General features: G+C 35.8%; 1 protein-coding gene and 1 long non-coding RNA gene across 25 annotated transcripts in view; one reads left to right on the plus strand and one right to left on the minus strand.

Moving 5' to 3' along the window:
* The window catches only part of LOC137236879 (protein eva-1), a 3007131-nt gene that overhangs the window by 985078 nt on the left and 2003374 nt on the right, over nt 1-18679 (minus strand). The gene's annotated exons all lie outside the window — the stretch shown is intronic.
* LOC137239089 (uncharacterized) lies at nt 12144-12769 on the plus strand. Its single transcript, XR_010949283.1, has 3 exons — nt 12144-12174; nt 12238-12417; nt 12480-12769. It is a non-coding gene; the product is annotated as an uncharacterized lncRNA (long non-coding RNA).

The following is an 18679-nucleotide window of genomic DNA, read 5'->3' on the forward strand; positions in this document are numbered from 1 at the left end:
ATTTTGTTTAAATATTTCGTTTGATTCAAGCAATAACATGGTGGCATATGTACGAATTATATTTTGGGTATTAGGAAACATGCGTGCATACGTCCGACTTCATTGCTTTTTTAACACGCCTTTATTAGCTTGGCCTGTATGTAACGGAATTTTTGAGCTTAATTTTCACCGGTTTATAGAAGTCTGACTAATTTGAAACTTTGCATACGTATCAAGGGCCGACATAGTGTGATGTTGTGGTGACATAAGGTAAACGGCCATAAGGTCAATTGGCCTTATTACCACTTTGAATGGCCATAAGTTTGATTGAAACTTTGCACTCGTATCAAGGATCGATGATAATTCATTAATATGATGGTGTGGTGACATAAGGTCAACGGCCATAAGGTCAATTGGCCTTATTACCACTTTGAATGGCCATAAGTTTGATTGAAACTTTGCACACGTATCAAGGCTCGATGACAATGAATTAATATGATGGTGTGGTGACATAAGGTCAACGGCCATAAGGTCAATTGAACTTATGACCACCCCAAATGGCCATGGATTTGAAACCTTGCACATAATGCGAAAAACGCATTCCTCTATTAATGATAGAAGTGGATTCTTCATGGATGCACATCTACGAACGAGCATACTGGAGCCTTTTTTAACACGCTTTTATTAGCTTGGCATGTATCTATATATGTATTTGTGTATCAATGTACGTATGTAACGGATTTTCGAGTGGAGCCACCAGACCAAGGCACCATAAAGAAGAATCGGGCGCACAATGGCTGGGTAAATCCAGTAGGTCACCTTAGGGGAAAATACCCAGGAGGTGCCAATTGCCCTCTGGCAGGTAAACAGCTCTGCTGCTGCCTTCTTAGATCGCTCCACTATATGGTCACTCTATAATAGCTTCCTATCCAGAATGACTCCCAAATACTTGACTTGATCGCTAAACGCTAAGAACGTACCCCCAATTCTTGGCAGTTCAAGATTTGGTACTTTGTACCTCCTCGTGAAGAGGACAAGCTCGGTTTTATCCGGGTTGACTTCCAAACCTGCGGCGGGTGTACTCCTGTAGCAGCTCCAGGATGTCAGCTGGGTCCTTTGGCGTCACAGGAACCCTGGCTCTAGCCCTTGGTCGTGAGGGGATATCACGCGCCTCCACTACCTTGAGGCGCGCCCGGATATACCACCCCTATCAGCGTGACGGCGGCCCTATAGAGTTTTACCGAACTGGCGTTGTCACCGCCAATTAGCTTGGCATTGCCCTAGAACCACCCTGCATCGGTGTAAGATGGCGGTGGACCACGGTTTTCTTTCTTAACCTTAACGGCCACCGTAGCGAGCGCGGCCTCGATCCACTTCCACTGTTGTTTCGGGATCCTGCCATCTTCGCTGCTCTAGTCTATAATGGCAATGATCTACCGACCCTTGGCAATTTCGGCGAAAGACCGCGTCCAGCCTCCCTGCGTCTTGGCCCTTTTCGGTGCGTGGGTTTGGATTCATCCATGGACCACTGGCGTTTCGAGGTTTCATCACTCTCGACAAACACTTTTAAAATTACTTGAACTAAAAAATTAAAAATAAATAATAGTATATGTGATGTATTTCCCAACAAAATTGATAAATCTATCAATCACTATCATTTTTGTAACAGCCCTCTTAGGAGGGCAGACTTTAAGAGATTTCAAGGACATTTCGGTACAGAAATGCATGTTATACTAAAGTACGCCTCCACAAGGTGGCTTTCTAGACAAGCAGTCATATATAGAATTCTTGAGCAATGGATGCCCTAAAGTATTATTTTAATATTTACGTATTTGAAAATAAAGCAGTAATCAAAATATTAATATTATATCTGAAAATTTTCAAAGTCCTATTTATGAATTATATTTTAGATTTCTTTCTATATTTTAAATAAAATAAATAATGTGAATATAGAAATGCAGTCTGAAGATATTCGCATACTTTTACTTACTACCAAATTGAAAATTTTATAAAAAAATCTTATTTAGACTCCGGTCCTATTTGGATGTTAAACATTGATTCAGAAGTAAATCACATAATCCCAGATGAATTTTACTGCGGTGTTAATGTGGATATTTTTCTAACAAACAACCTTTTCGAAAAAGATGACGTACACATATTTAAGAGCTGTGCTAAACAATTTTATATACACTTTTGTAGTACTTATTATAAAAAAAAAAAAAATAAATGTAAGGCACGATAACCTCCGAAGAGATCTAAGGCCGAGATTCTCTTCCAATTTGCGTCGTGCTCCTATTGATTTTCCCTACAAATCGGCCGGACGGGACCCACATGTTTTATGCCGACTCCGAACGGCATCTGCAAGGCAGATGAGTTTTCACTGAGAGCTTTTCATGGCACAAATACACCCGGAGCGCTTGCCAAACACTGCCGAGGGGCGACCCTGCTTAGAAAAATTTTCTTCTAATTGTAAAACCTTATTTCTAAAATTTGGATGTTGCTTTGCCCGGGGTGTGAACCCAGGGCATACGGTGTGGTAGGCGGAGCACGCTACCATCACACCACGGTGGCCGCCACCGTGAAATAAGAAAGTTAATTTGAATGATAAAACTTTGTTGTGGGCTAAGTACAAAGCTTTCAGCAGAAAGTATTTTAAGCGGTAAAACAAATATTGTTATTGTGCCTTTAGTTATAGGCTTGTTTCCGAAATCTGCATTTAATAAAATAGAGAAAATTAATTCTGAATTTAGAGCTTTAGCAGAGTATGAGAGCCTTAAAAAATTCAAGAATTTAAATATATGCACTTTTGGGAAGAATTAAAATCAGTTAAAAATAAATTAAATGCGCAAATGTTTTCCAATATTTATAGAATAGTTTAAGGCATATTGTCGATTCAACAATCATCCATAAACGTAGAAAGGATATTTTATATACAAAATTTAATTAAAACTAAGTGTGTTAGGTTTCCTGACTAAAAACAGTTTTTGGATAAAGAAGCAGAATATAGCCCTAGTTTGGTTCAAATTCACATCCGAAGACTTTTGGATGATTTGGTACATTTTTTTCCTCGCTTCGTACAAAATGAAAAAATCCATTTATTATACTCAGTTGAGCAGAGCTCACAGAGTATATTAACTTTGATTGGATAACGGTTGGTTGTACAGGTATAAAGGAATGTAGATAGATATATACTTTCATATATCAAAATCATCAGCATCGAAAAAAAAATTGATTGAGCCATGTGCGTCCGTCCGTCTGTCCGTTAACACGAAAACTTGAGTCAATTTTGAGGTATCTTGATGATATTTGGTATGTAGATTCATGGGCACTCATCTCAGATCGCTATTTAAAATGAAAGATATCGGACTATAACCACGCCCACTTTTTCGATATCGAAAATTTCGAAAAAACGAAAAAGTGCGATAATTCATTAACAAAGACGGATAAAGAGATGAAACTTGGTAGGTGAGTTGAACTTATGACGCAAAAAGAAAATTACTAAAATTTTGGACAAAGGGCGTGGCACCGCTCACTTCTAAACGAAGGTAATTTAAAAGTTTTGCAAGCTGTAATTTGGCAGTCGTTAAAGATATTATGATGAAATTTGGCAGGAACGTTACTCGTATTACTATATGTATGCTTAATAAAAATTAGCAAAATCGGAGAACGACCACGCCCACTTTAAAAAAATTTTTTTTTTAAGTCAAATTTTAACAAAAAATTTAATATTTTTACAGTATATTAGTAAATCATGTCAACATTCAACTACAGTAATGACATGTTGCAACAAAATACAAAAATAAAAGAAATTTTCAAAATGGGTGTGGCTCCGCCCTTTTTCATTTAATTTGCCTAGAATACTTTTATTGCCATAAGTCGAAAAAAATTTACCAATCCTTGTGAAATTTGGTAGGGGCTTAGATTCTAGGACGATAACAGTTTTCTGTGAAAAAGGGCGAAATCGGTTGAAGCCACGCCCAGTTTTTATACACAGTCGACCGTCTGTCTTTCCGCTCGGCCTTTAACACGATAACTTGAGCAAAAATCGATATATCTTTACTAAACTTAGTTCACGCACTTATCTGAACTCACTTTGTATTGGAATAAAAAATGGCCGAAATCCGACTACGACCATGCCCACTTATTCTATCTCGAAAATTACGAAAAATGAAAAAAGGCATAATTCTATACCAAATACGAAAAAAGGGATGCAACATGGTAATTGGATTGTTTTATTGAAGCAAAATAAAACTTTCGAATAAAACTTTGTAAGATGTGTGTGACACCTACCATATTAAGTAGAAGAAAATGAAAAAGTTCTGCAAGGCGAAATCAAAAGCCCTTGTAATCTTGGCAGGAATACTGTTCGTGGTATTACATATATAAATAAATTAGCGGTACCCGACAGATGATGTTCTGGGTCAAACTGGTGCACATTTTGGTCAATATCTCTTAAGCGCCTTCACATATACAACTACCACCACTCCCTTTTAAAACCCTCATTAATACCTTTATTTGATACCCATATCGTACAAACACATTATAGAGTCACCCCTAGTCCACCTTTATGGCGATATCTCGAAAAGGCGTCCACCTATAGAACTAAGTCCCACTCCCTTTTAAAATACTCATTAACACCTTTCATTTGATACCCATATCGTACAAACAAATCTTAGAGTCACCCCTGGTCCACTTTTATGGCGATATCTCGAAAAGGCGTCCACCTATAGAACTAAGGCCCACTCCCTTTTAAAATACTCATTAACACTTTTCATTTGATACGCGTATCGTATAAACAAATTCTAGATTCACCCCTGGTCCACCTTTGTGGCGATATCTCGAAAAGGCGTCCACCCATAGAACTAAGGCTCACGCCCTTTTAAAATACTCATTAACACCTTTCATTTAATACCCATATCGTACGAACAAATTCTAGAGTCACCCCTGGTACACCATTATGGCGATGTCTCGAAAAGGCTTTTAAAATACTCATTAGCACCTTTCATTTGATACCCATATCGTACAAACAAATTCTAGAGCCACCCCTGGTCCACCTTTATGGCGATATCTCGAAAAGGCGTCCACCTATAGAACTAAGTCCACGCTCTTTTAAAATACTCATTAACACCTTTCATTTGATACCCATATCGTACAAACGAATTCTAGAGTCAGTCCTGGTCCACCTTTATGGCGATATCCCTAAATGGCGTCCACCTATAGAACTATGGCCCTCTCCCTCTTAAAATACTATTTAATACCTTCCATTTGATACGAATGTCATACAAACACATTCCATGGTTACCCTAGGTTAATTTTCCTACATGGTGATTTTCCCTTATTTTGTCTCCATAGCTCTCAGCTGAGTATGTAATGTTCGGTTACACCCGAACTTATCCATCCTTACTTGTCTTCCCTGATCTTGTCTTGTTGCTTGGTATAAGTGAATGAGGTAATTGTGCATTTTAGGGGCCCACCCTAAAATTGGGCCTTAGGTATCAAAACACGCGTATTCACGTCTAGATCAAGAATCCGAAAGCGGAAGTTAACTTTTTTGCCCGTTTAAAAGTTATGCGCGAAAAACTGGTTCGTCTTGTACATATTGTTACGAATGTTAGCAACACTAAGGGGTACTGCCATCTCTATGCCGATGCTAAGCAGTGACGTGAATGCACATCAATAATTTAATCATAGATCGGGCAAGGGTTTATGGAACGAATGGGCCAAACAAATCAAAACCGAAGGTACCTGTGAGAGAACACTGGCATTGAAAAGCCCTAACGGACGTACTAAAACGAAGGAAAGAATTTCGCAGAAAGAATGCAAGGGTGGTTTCAAACCAGGGCACACTACTATTGTGAGCGTCGGAACGATACTGATTATGCAAATAAAATCCGTCCAGCGCAAGCTCTACGAAGTAGTTCATTGGCCAAACAACAGAGTGTGAAGGAACGAACCAGGGTATTGAGTAGTACGATGAAACACAGGTACCATGAGAACAATAATTCGAAAGGTTTCTTGTCGGGAGATTTGGTACTGTTATACAACCCTCACCGGCGGAAAGGTGTTCCATCCAAATTTCGATGCAGTTGGAAAGGCTCGTAGAAAGTTGTGAAGAAGATCAGTGACACCATCTACCGCATACAAGCAATTGGGAAACCATGAAGTAGAAGGGTGGTTCATTTGGAGATGCTAGCAGCGTTTAGATCGGGATATTTGTCTGATCGGGACGATCAGACTTAGGTGGAGGGCAGTGTTACGAATGTTAGCAACACTAAGGGGTACTGCCATCTCTATGCCGATGCTAAGCAGTGACGTGAATGCACATCAATAATTTAATCATTTTGTGTACACCTATGTACATACACGCAGCGGAGAAGAGATGCACGAACACATGCAGATATCTTATCTGAGATGCTCTTAAAGGTATGCAATTGTGATTGTGGAAGTGTCGTTCACACATACAAGCGCATGGGGTATGAGAGAAGCTATAAAAATTATACGTCTGTAGTTGTAGCTGAGAAATTCATTACTAACTAGTAAGTTCTGGAATTAGAAAAGCCTAGAAATATGCAACAAGGAGGTCGGAGAGTGTAAAAGGGCGACAACAGTGGAGGCGAGAGATCAGTTTTATTTAAGCTATAAGTCAGTTTGGTTATTAAGCAAGCTAGTTGCAAAGTATAAGTGTTATTGTGAATTACTTTAATAAGGACCATTTTTCCATTATTCAATATTGGAGTTATTTATTCAACAGTTTAGTGATTCGAACTTTGCAGAAGATTTCAAATAAGAGGATTTGCAGTAAATTCGTTATAATATTGTTCCCGCACATTTACAATCTTTTAAGCGCACAAATCACATCCTGTTTTGGGCTACGCCATGCCAAGTGTGTGGTATAACCGTGGCGGTAGCACACACACGGCGTAGCCCAGGGTTATTTTTTATAAGCAGAAAGGTGTTCTACGCAGAATTACTGTGCATTGCGCAGCCGGTGTTGGATCAGCTAAGGGCCTTTTTTGAAAAAATGAAATTAAAGTATTTTGTCAATAACACATTTTTTCGACTTATTATTCGATTTATGATAAGTTAGCAATCATTTTCCCATAAAAACATAATTTTATTATAGAAATTTCTGCTAAATATAGATGTTTTATATATCCAACAAAACCTTGTTTTATTACCTGCTGAGCTGGCAACACTGTTCACTTTCATATATTTAATTTGGATAGAAATTTTTTGCAATATTTGTGTTGATATTTTATAAGTTAATTAGTGAAAATTAACATAATTTTTTCGTTAATTCGTGCAAGTTAGATTATGTTAATATACCAGGTATAAAAAGTAAAGTGATGTGTGCGCTTAAAAAATTGCAAACATGCGGGAACAATATGTATCACACAACCCTGTTTTTCGCCGATAACTTTTGAACGGGTAAAAAGAGTTAACTTCCGCTTTCGGATTCTTAATCTAGACGTAAGTGTGCGTCTTTTGATACCTCACTAGAAGATCTTGGCCCAACTTTAGGGTGGGGCCCCTAAACTGCAATACTACCGCGAATGAACTACGCAAACCGATGCATCAAGTGATGTGTGATATTATCGCGCTCTCACTAACCCATCTGCATTTACAATTTGCCGATGCCTGGTATATATGTACATGCAACATCACCAGTTACATATGCGCAATTATATACGTATGAACGTTGCTTTGCTACGGCCCAAAACACACACAATCACATATTGCGATCCTGCTGGACAATGAGAGACTGAAGAGAACAAGTAGCTCACGCGTCTAAAAAATAAAATCAATGTTGCCAACGCATTTAAATCGAAAAAAGGGATGGTTTAATTGTGGAAGGAAAAATGGACTTTTAAATTTATTAAATTAGTAGTAATGGTGCAATTTTATTAATTAAAAGCCACTTACCCATTTTAAGCACTTTAATTAATTGAAAATACCAAAAAAACCTACATTAGCGTTACATACCTGCCACACCTAACAGACAACAAAACATTACACAAAATCATACCAAGCAGTAACACAAGCTATGCACACAAACCAAATCATACATTAAAAAGCATACATACAAAAACAGGGGACAAAATTGAAAAGGAACAACTACATAAAGTAGTTTACGAAATTCGATGTCATGGTAACGAAGGAGAGAAATGTAACAAAGTTTATATCGGCACAACAAAAAGATCACTAGGAACGAGAATAAAGGAACATAAACTAGATGCAAAAAACAACAAAGGCAACACAGCACTGACCAAACACCTTACGAAAAAGAAACACACAGCTGATTTCGACAACGCAACAATAATGGATGTGGAGAGCAGAACGCGTAGAAGGATGACACTAGAGGGGCTGCGCATACAACAAAAACTACCAACAACGATTAACTTTAGAGAGGACGTTGATAATATTAATTGTGCCTATGCGACGTCAATAACAAAAAATGTCTGGAGGTGACAAGTGCAATATTGTTTTTAATGTTAATAGACGGTATTTTAATGTAGTAAATGTTGGTGTGATTTTTAATTATTGTTCTTATATGTTTGTTATTAATATGTGTACTTTTATTTTTAAAGAAATGTGACAAAAACCACTGGTTTAAACAATGTAAGTGATTTAATATTGAACATTAATACCAATTATTGTATTTGTAACATATATGTTTTTCGTATTTAATAAATAGATTCCCTGAGGAAGACACGAAAATGTGTCCAAGCGCGTCGGAAATAAAAAAAATAAACTTGTTTTATTTAATTAAATCGGCCTAAAAGCTCCAAATTCATATTAAATAACTAAGCAAATATTTGGCCCAACTCAATCATATAATAAATAGATCGGAGAGCTTAACCAGCAACAACAAAGTACGAAAAACATAAAGACTTCAAAATAAAACACTTCTTCCGACACATCAAGTACAAGTATGACATGGACACCTGTTACATTATTAAACAATACGACAAAAACCAAAAATCATTGGCAAAACAACAACAAAGGCTGAAATTTCTGCTAAAATGCAAAGATTTTGGAATCACACCATCACACTTAAACGGTAAGGCTGGTAAATTTACAAAAGGCTTCACATTAGAAAAAACGAAGAAGGAAATGGAGAAGATAGAAAGGAAATTCTTGGAAAAAGTCTTAAGCTTAGAGGTAAAAGAAACGAACATACAAATAAAACTAATAAAAGGCACTACAAGAGAAATAGAGTAAAAATTTCGCCAAAAAGTAGAAGAAAAGCAATTGAAGAAACACAACAACAATTTTTAGAAAACACAAAAATAAAGTCAGAAAGTACCCTCACGACAAAACTACATAACTCAATTAAGAGAAATTTTGAAAAATTTGATTTGAGATATAATGAGGATTGGATTACAAATAATACTAAGATCACCATTCCCCCGGAGTGTAAATGGATACTATCATTAGGTAACAAATTCGCTCTACCAATTTCCAGGAAAACTTTTCACTACATCTAATTGCTGATATTGAGCAAAATATACAGACAATAACAGACAATAGGGAGAAAGATATGGCTAGATGCAAATTCGCGAAGAAAGTTAATACCTTTAGGAACAAAATTCAGAACAGCGCAAAAGATAAATTCATACTCCAAATATACGAGAAGATTTGAAAATTTATTAGTCAACATAAATATAACATAATTATCACAAATGCAGACAAAGGCAACAAAACAGTGGTGATGTATAAAGAAGACAATATTGTACACTGTCTCTACAAAAACAACAACATAACCTTGAAAGAAAAAAACTATCTGATGTGCACAGCAGCTACGGCTCCCAGAACTATCCAAATTTGTAGGGAAAGTTCTAAAAAACGTAGTGTCTGAAATGCTGAATATTAAAAATTTCGTATGCCTAAAAGAAAAAATTAAAAATTTAAATATTGAAGAGGATGAAATACTCATATCCTTGGACGTCGTCTCCCTTTTCACGAACCTACCGATCCAGTTTGCCATAAGCACAATAATGAAGCAGTGGTCAAGCTTGAAGATTTTTACAAACATCAACAAAATGAACTTTTTAACAATACTTTAATTTTGTCTGAGTTAGAATAACTACTTCCTTTAGAATGAAACCTTTTATCAGAAAACTTGCGGAATGCCAATGGGAAATCCTTTATCCCCAACCATTGTAGATATTGTCCTTGACAAAATTATTGACGACAGCATCGCTGAGCTAAAATCTTCCGACATATATATCAAACACATAACCAAATATGTAGATGATATATTCGCCGTAGTTAAGGTCAAAGACGTAGACGAAATTCTAAGAACATTCAATAGACAACACACAAAGATACAATTTACAATAGAAAAAGAAATGGGCAACAAACTGGCATTCCATGGACATAGAAATATACAAATCCAATAACAAATTAACAACTAACTGGTACACAAAATCCATAGCATCTTCAAGACTAATTAAATATCATTCCAACCACCCATGAACGCAAAACAAGAACACCATTATCAATTTTATATCGAAAATTTACACCTTGAGCGACCAGTAGCCCGTTTCTGTAACCTTGCGTTATAATAACGAACGATTTGCTATCGCAAGGCACGTATCGCTTTCGATATGAAAAGTGTTTCTGTAACGCACTCAATTCACCTAGCGATATAATAGTAGTGAGTTTTTATCATATCGATGGAACAATCGAAATGGAACATAGGATCTGTCACCAATAGCGAAAAAGATATAATAACAAACACAAATTCTTTTTAATCGCAAGAGAAGAAGTTCAAGATTCATTATATAAATTGTGAACTTTTGCTTAAACTGGTATTATAAGTGATTTACAATCATCACTTGACTATAATAATAAAAGAAAAATATTGTGCTACAGGTATTTACTTTGCGACGTGTTAGCTGCTTAGGCACGTCTGAATGTTGCAAGTATATTACCCTTATACGTTTGTTAATCTTGCGATTTAAGAGGCAATATAAGCGTCCTCTTGCCAGCTATTGGAATTGGAATATTCAATTCCCAAAACCGGAAAAATACAGTTTTTTATCTCGATCGGGCAATTCCTGGATATATTGCAACTACTTCAATAACGTCCATAAATATAACAACGACAACCTTCCGAACTAAAAGCATACACCAAGGAGTATCCAAGTAAGTAATCTAACATTCTAAAATTCAAAATTACAAAAAAACTATACTTCCTGACGCAATAGCAATGGCAGCATGTAACATCACACGACAACGCCTCAGATGGAGCCAAGTACTTTATTGAAAACCTTTTGTTTCAAATATATGAACTTTTTGACGACCAGAGTTTAGTTGATGTGACATTCAAATTAACAAATCCATCTTCCTTGTAAATAAACTTTCATTTGAATTAACGCTATTGCAGCTTGTATGTCACATATATTAACTACGCTTGTTATATATGTATTTACAGAATTACGGCTCATCGTCTAATTCTATCGGCGGCAAGCCCTTATTTCGGTGAACTGTTCAAAAGGGACAACGGGATTTGTCCACTTATAGAAACCACCAATATCGACAGCGACACTTTCGAGCGCTTAATCACCTTTTACTATACCGGCAAAACGCGGCTGTTAAAAGCGGCTTTAATACTACAATTGAAAGGCGCTGTTGCAAACTGCTGATTTTATAATAGAGAATATAACCGATTTCACATTGCAGCCAGCATATAGTCTGGAGAAGTGGACTCAGTGTGAGACACTAAATGAAAAAATTCTGGCTTACGAAACACAAAACTGTATGCATGTAAATCAACGTGTGCGATTATTTGAGCATTAAATTTATTGTTTTATTATCTCGCAGGTAACCCAGAGCAGTGAATTTTTAGATTTTGACGCCAAAAAGTTGCAACCTATCATAGAAAGAGACAATTTGCATGTACGGTGCGAGAAAGGTGTTTTTAATGCTGTAAAACGTTGGTATGAACATAATGCTTCTGCGCGCAAACATCATATGCCAGAATTAAGTGCTTGTCTGCAGTTAACCCAATGTAATATGGTCTTTAGTATGGCTAATATTCATCCGTTACCGGGTTGTGAAAACTTGGCATTCAAGGTTTTAACTTGGCATAGATACCCCTTGGCTCGTTCTAAGCTGACATTGAAGTATGCAGAGAAACGTTGTGGCCAGATTCCTGGCGAAGAATCAGTTTTGGCTCTTAACCGATGGGTAAATAATACCGGGATATGCCTCTTTACAAATGGTTAATGATATTATTTGTAAAATGTTAAGGTAGAATCAACAGTCGGTGCTAATGACCAGTATAACAATAGCTTCCCGCTCAAGATCACGGATCGAAAACTATTTTCACTCTAGCGATAAGGAGACTCCTTGAAGATTTTCGGGAGTTTTGCTGTTGTCGATGTGGACAGAATATTGATTCGGTACATTCCGGAAAATACCACCATTAAGGTACTTGCCCGACCATCTAGGGAAACCACATTAACCCTTCTACCCTCTTCATTCCCTTCCAGATCGTAAAAAGGATTTGGTTGAGCTGCAGGCCGGCGAATACGTTTCCCTGGGATTGTAGAAAAGAGGATACTGGCCGTTGATTGGCTACGGATAATTGTACAATTTAGACTAGCAAGAACAAAATTAGCGACCAAGGTGAAAAAGGCAAACAAGTTGCATAAAATTATACACAGCAGACAGAATGAGACCATTCAATAAAGTTCTCACAGAACCATAAATGTAATACTCCTATATTGCTAATAGAAAATGCTCGCAATGTGTTTTGAATTCGAAATCAAAACAAGACAGTCCATAAAATTTTTGCGATTGTAGCAGCATAAGTGTGACAAGAAAAAATTTAAATTTAGGTACATTCGAATGTTGAATACAAAAACAGAAACGTTTAAACATCAATATATCGGCACTCTGATGTTTGGGAATGTACCTAGCCTTTTGTAGCAATATAGGAGTATTACATATATGCGCAGAACACCCCCAGCGGGTTAGGGGATCAGAATATACCCGCGGTAGGTATGCCTGTCGTAAGAGGCGACTAAAATACCAGATTCAAGGGGCTGTGTGGCGCAACCCTTCAGGTGGCAGCGCAATATATAGCTTCTCCAAACCCAATTGTCACCTATCCGCGGCGAATCCTGTTTCACTAACAGACGAGGCTCTGGCGCCCCAAGCTCCTCATGGAACTTGGGGTGGGGAGGGAGGGAATGGCCTGAAGGTTTAATGTGGCCACATAAATCGTTCCCGAGATGGTCGGGCTAGCGCCTTAATTGTGCTATGGTACCGGATCTGTATCCGGCAAAGGACCATCACATCGATAACACCTCCCAAAGCCTTCGGGGAGCAACCTTATCGCTACAACAACAAGAACAACAATTTTTTAACTGTAATTATTTATATATATAAATGATATTTTTTTTCTTGTAAATATAATTATTAAATATAATGGAAGTTGTAATGTGTTTTCAGGTGCGTTATTACGTTTATATTAATATTGTGTAATGAGTTAGAGAAAAAAGAAAACGTTATCTATTTGAATGCTGATTTATTTAATTATAATTAATATGTATGCACTACTATATAAACTACTTTGCGACTATTGTTTCAATATTCAATATTTCTTCATTAAATTCATTTCATAAGTAGTTTTGTATGAAATAGATACTTTATGTGTATGTACAAAGCATTGCAATTAATTTGAAACACTTTATTCAAATTTCAAGAAAATTCCAGAAAACCAGAATTACATCAATACTAGATAAAAAAATTCAACTTTAATCCTAAAATTTCTGCTTATTTTTGACATTTTTTTTTTCTGAAGTGTTTAGCATATTCTCCCAAACAAAAGAAATAAGTTTATATAGAGAAATGGGCCTTAAAAAATGCATATTCAGAAAGTTTTTAAGATTTCTAAGAAAACAATTTTAAAGCTTGGGGTGACTTAAAAAGTTTCTCGAATTTGGAGTGTTCCAAATTAATTACTATGCTTGTTGATATAAAATTATGAAAAAAAATTTAGAAATTGACAAAACAACGTAAAATAGATACAATTTACATATATTTGTGTTTAAATTTGGTCCTATATTTTTGACTACGGCCACGGTTTTTTTTGTCTGTCGCTAGAGATATATTCTTTCAACCAGTTTATAGAAAAACGCTGATGCTGGACATTTTTAAGTTGTAATGGCTTTTGAGAATGTGTATAATGGTAATTTAATCATTAATAGACTGTGGTTTTAACGACATTTCTATTGACTTGAGGGTTTCGTGTATGGCTTTAAGCGTATTTAAAATTTCGCAAGTTAATTTTTGTTGCCCATTATTAAATTCTCTTGCCTTTCGTCTTGGTCTTCCATATGTTTTTTTTCGGCAAAAGCACCGCTGAAAGTATTATAACCAGGTGGGTTCGATTGAGATGTAGCTGGGTCGAGTACGGTAGAGTTTGTCTTTGGTTGTGGAGTCGCCCTTGAAGTCACTTTTGGAGTTTGGTTAGTAAGATCCAAAAATTCTAGGTCATCTTTTATTTCATTTGTCTGCAAATAAAAACATAAAATGTTAGTATACATAAACAAGCAGCAATAAACATTTGGATTCACGACACAATCCAAAAAAACATTCGCCTTGCCGAACTTATTTTGAACCTTTGGGTTCCGACGTTTTTACCGAGAATATTTATGTACATTTACCTCAGAAAGTCCCCCTTCCTATAATTCTTTTGTATATTTTTTAGAAAATCCTTTACGTTTTTGTTCACGCTGTATAAGTGCAGCATATTTACAGAACAAGAAAAGGTCTTAATCATTTCGCGTAAGTGCCGGAAAAGCTTTTCTGTAAAATCTTCCATTTAATATCGACTTCGCTGTCTAAATAAACGGCGTATACGAAAATTGGTTCATCACGTCATATGAGCGTAGTTTTATGCAATACTTTCTTCAAAACTAAAAGCTTGGCATCCAACTCCATTGCTGATATATGTATGGACAGTTCTTAGATGTATATAATAAATTGATCAATATTTCTTCCTCCAAATTCACACTTCATCAGAGACAATCCCTCGCTTTTCTGCTCAATCTCGCCCAAAAAACAAATTTCTGCTCTCTATTAAGTATTCGCACGTTCACCGTGAAATATTTTTGGTGTTGCAGCTTTTTTAAATGCTAAAATTGACAAACTCAAGAATGAAAAAACGAAAAGCAGCTTAGCACACAAAAAATTCAAATTACAGAAAATGTATGCTATCACCACCTTCGGAGCTAGTGATATGAATATCGCAAGAAATAACGAAAATACATATTCACCACTCATACAGAAACACTACCTTGCGATAACAAAGCATCAGGGTTGCTTTTTGCGATATAATTCGTATCGCAAGGATACAGAAACGGGCTACAGGAGTTCGTAAATCACAACAGAGAGAAAGTGATAAACATATTACGCAAAAATGGTTATCCCGTCAATACAATAGAAAATTTAATAAATAAATAAATAAATGTAAGGCGCTATAACCTCCGAAGAGATCTAAGGCCGAGCTTCTCTTCCAATTTGCGTCGTGCTCCTCTTGATTTTCCCTACAAATTGGCCGGACGGGACCTACATGTTTTATGCCGACTCCGAACGGCATCTGCAAGGCAGATGAGTTTTCACTGAGAGCTTTTCATGGCAGAAATACACTTGGAGCGCTTGCCAGTCACTGCCGAGGGGCGACCCCGCTTAGAAAAAATTTCTTCTAATTGAAAAACCTTATTTCTAAAATTTTGATGTTGTTTTGCCCGGGAGTTGAACCCAGGGCGTACGGTGTGATAGGCGGAGCACGCTACCATCACACCACGGTGGCCGCCAAATAATTAATACAAATAGCAAAAATAGCAATAAACAAAAACAAACACAAGAACCTGAACACAGCAAATAGCGAAAATACCAAAAAAACATACATTAGCGTTACATACATACCACACCTAACAGACAACAAAACAGTACACAAAATCATACCAAGCAGTGACACAAGCTATGCACACAAACCAAATCATACATTAAAAAGCATATATACAAAAACAAAGGACAAAATGAAAAGGAACAACTACATAAGGTAGTTTACTAAATTCGATGTCATGGTAACGAAGGAGAGAAATGTAACAAAGTTTATATCGGCACAACAAAAAGATCACTAGGAACGAGAATAAAGGAACATAAACTAGATGCAAAAAACAAAAAAAGCAACACAGAACTGGCCCAACACCTTACGGAAAAGAAACGCACAGCTGATTTCGACAACGCAACAATACTGGATGTGGAGAACAGAACGCGTAGAAGGATGACGCGTCGGAAATAAACTTGTTTTATTTAATTAAATCGGCCTAAAAGCTCCAAATTCATATTAAATAGCTAAGCAAATATTTGGCCCAACTCAATCATATAATTAATTAATTGATATTTACCTAATCTTTTAATTTTGAATTGATTACAAAAGGAGCTTTATATGTTGCAAACAGTTGAGTGGAATTTGGAACATCAGTTGTGTGTTCTGGGGAAACGATACGTTGAGCCAACTGTCAACGTGCAATCGATAAACCCGTTGAGTGAATGTAGCGGAAAAATTTTGCGCTCACCAATTTGATGTATAGCTCAACTGTTTGCAGAACTCAACAGTCCCACAGTTGCGGTTTGGAATGCGCCCATTGTAAAAAGTCTTGAAAATGGCGGGTGCAAAAAAGTGAAAGTGAAGTTATTGGTGAAAAAGAAGTATGTATTCCTTATTACCCGAACTTACTCTATGTATGAAAAACCAAATTGACGTTACCGAAAAATTTTTTTTTGTTATTTTTAGCTTTGAGAATTAACAAAAAAACAACAAGTTAACAATAAAGAAATAAATATTTACCGAAGTTTAAGGGGCCTTTTGGAGTTAAAATACGACAGCTTCAAATATAAAAACTATAAAAATTCACTTTTAGGGTTTAAAAAAATTAAATGTGAATTTTTCCTCAATATTTTTTTGTTTGTTTTTAGGTAATAAATTCGTTAAATTAATTTTTTGCAATTAAGGAAAAAAAATTAATTATTATTTAAATATTTTTAAATTCATTGTAGGTTCTTCAATATTTAAATCATTTTCGTATCTATTAGTTCTTAAGATATCTTCTAAGTGGTATTCCATTAAATTATGTCTATATTTAGACTTTATTATTTTTAAAAAAGGAAAAAAGGACTTCGCAATTAAACGTGGCACCAAAAATTTAATATAGTTTTAGTATTTCAGACCTTATTTTTGAATAAGACACATCACTTACTTTTTCCCAAAACTTTAGTCCTGTGCCAAAGGGCAGTGATGGATCGGCTTGCATAATTTTCAGTTCTTGTTGAATTCCTTGACTGTAATTTTCAATATTGCATGTTAATGGATTGTCTTGAAGATCTACACTAAAAAAAAAAGTATCACTATTAATTTAATACACGATGTGCAAAAATGAAACTATAAACGGTATCATTTTCGTGGTATCAATGCAACGATAAATATTATAAAAAGTATAATTGAAAGTATCAATTTTGTATCTTGACTATTGATTTGCCCATGGAAAATATTTGTTCCGCCCTTAAAATGTATCAAAATGATACCTGCATAAATTTCTTAGTTTCATTATGATAACATTTAATACTAGATTGATTATAAAACGCATTACATTTGTATGTAGTCTATTAACTTGACAAATACAAGTATCAAACTAATATTTCGAAAATGTCAATAACATAAGATCATTGATGGCGAAAAAAGATAAACAAAAATTGCACATTGATGCCTAGATGGCATCGCCTTGATTATAACTTTTTTTGGGTGTATTGCATTTTGATAATATGGAAATCAACAAATTTTTCAGAAAATTTTTTAGTCAAGGTGTCAATAATTTCTACAAATTCTGTTAATTTATTTTGAATTGGAAGTTCCGCAAATACTTTTGATGTCCTTGGTAAAAATGTAAAACTTTTGTTAAGAATTTAATTTTTTAACAGTCTGAGCTTAAGACCCAATTGATTTGTAGCAGAAACCAGATCAAAAATATGTCTGTTTTTACCTTGTAAAATGAGATTAAATTCATTCAGCATGAGTGATATATCACTATGAAAAGCTAAGTCATATATGAATTCGTAGTTTTTCAAGTGTGAAATCATTTCTGCGCAGTTTTCTGCTAGGCTTTGTTGCAAAAATTGAATAACTTCTTCGCGTAAATGGAAAAGTTGTTGCAAACTTCGCCCGCGACTTAGCCAGCGAACGTTAGTAAACAAAAGCAGACCTCCGTAATCTGCTTCAACCTCTGCTAAAATTTTTTTAAATTTTCAGTTCGTCAATGCATTGTGTCCTCCCTTTATTCTATTAATTACTTTTATTGCAAAGTCCATTGCATTCATCATATCAAGATGTTTCGAAAATAAAGCGTGTTGATGTATTACGCAATGGAACGCAGGAACATTAACATTATTTTTTCGTAAAAACCCAACAAACCTTTTATCCCTCCTTTTCATAACCTTAGCACCGTCAGTGCATACTGCACTCAGGTTATTTTTGTCCACGTTATCGAATACTTGGGTATTTACTGCTTCCCATAAGGTTTTACCATTCACGTGGCTGTGCCTTGAAACAAGACATAGAAAATCCTCATGAATTTAAACATTTTTATGTACTGTCTTCACATAAATTGCAAGTTGGCTTGTA

Source organism: Eurosta solidaginis, chromosome 1 (genome assembly GCF_040869045.1).
Source record: "Eurosta solidaginis isolate ZX-2024a chromosome 1, ASM4086904v1, whole genome shotgun sequence".
NCBI classification, from domain to species: domain Eukaryota; kingdom Metazoa; phylum Arthropoda; class Insecta; order Diptera; family Tephritidae; genus Eurosta; species Eurosta solidaginis.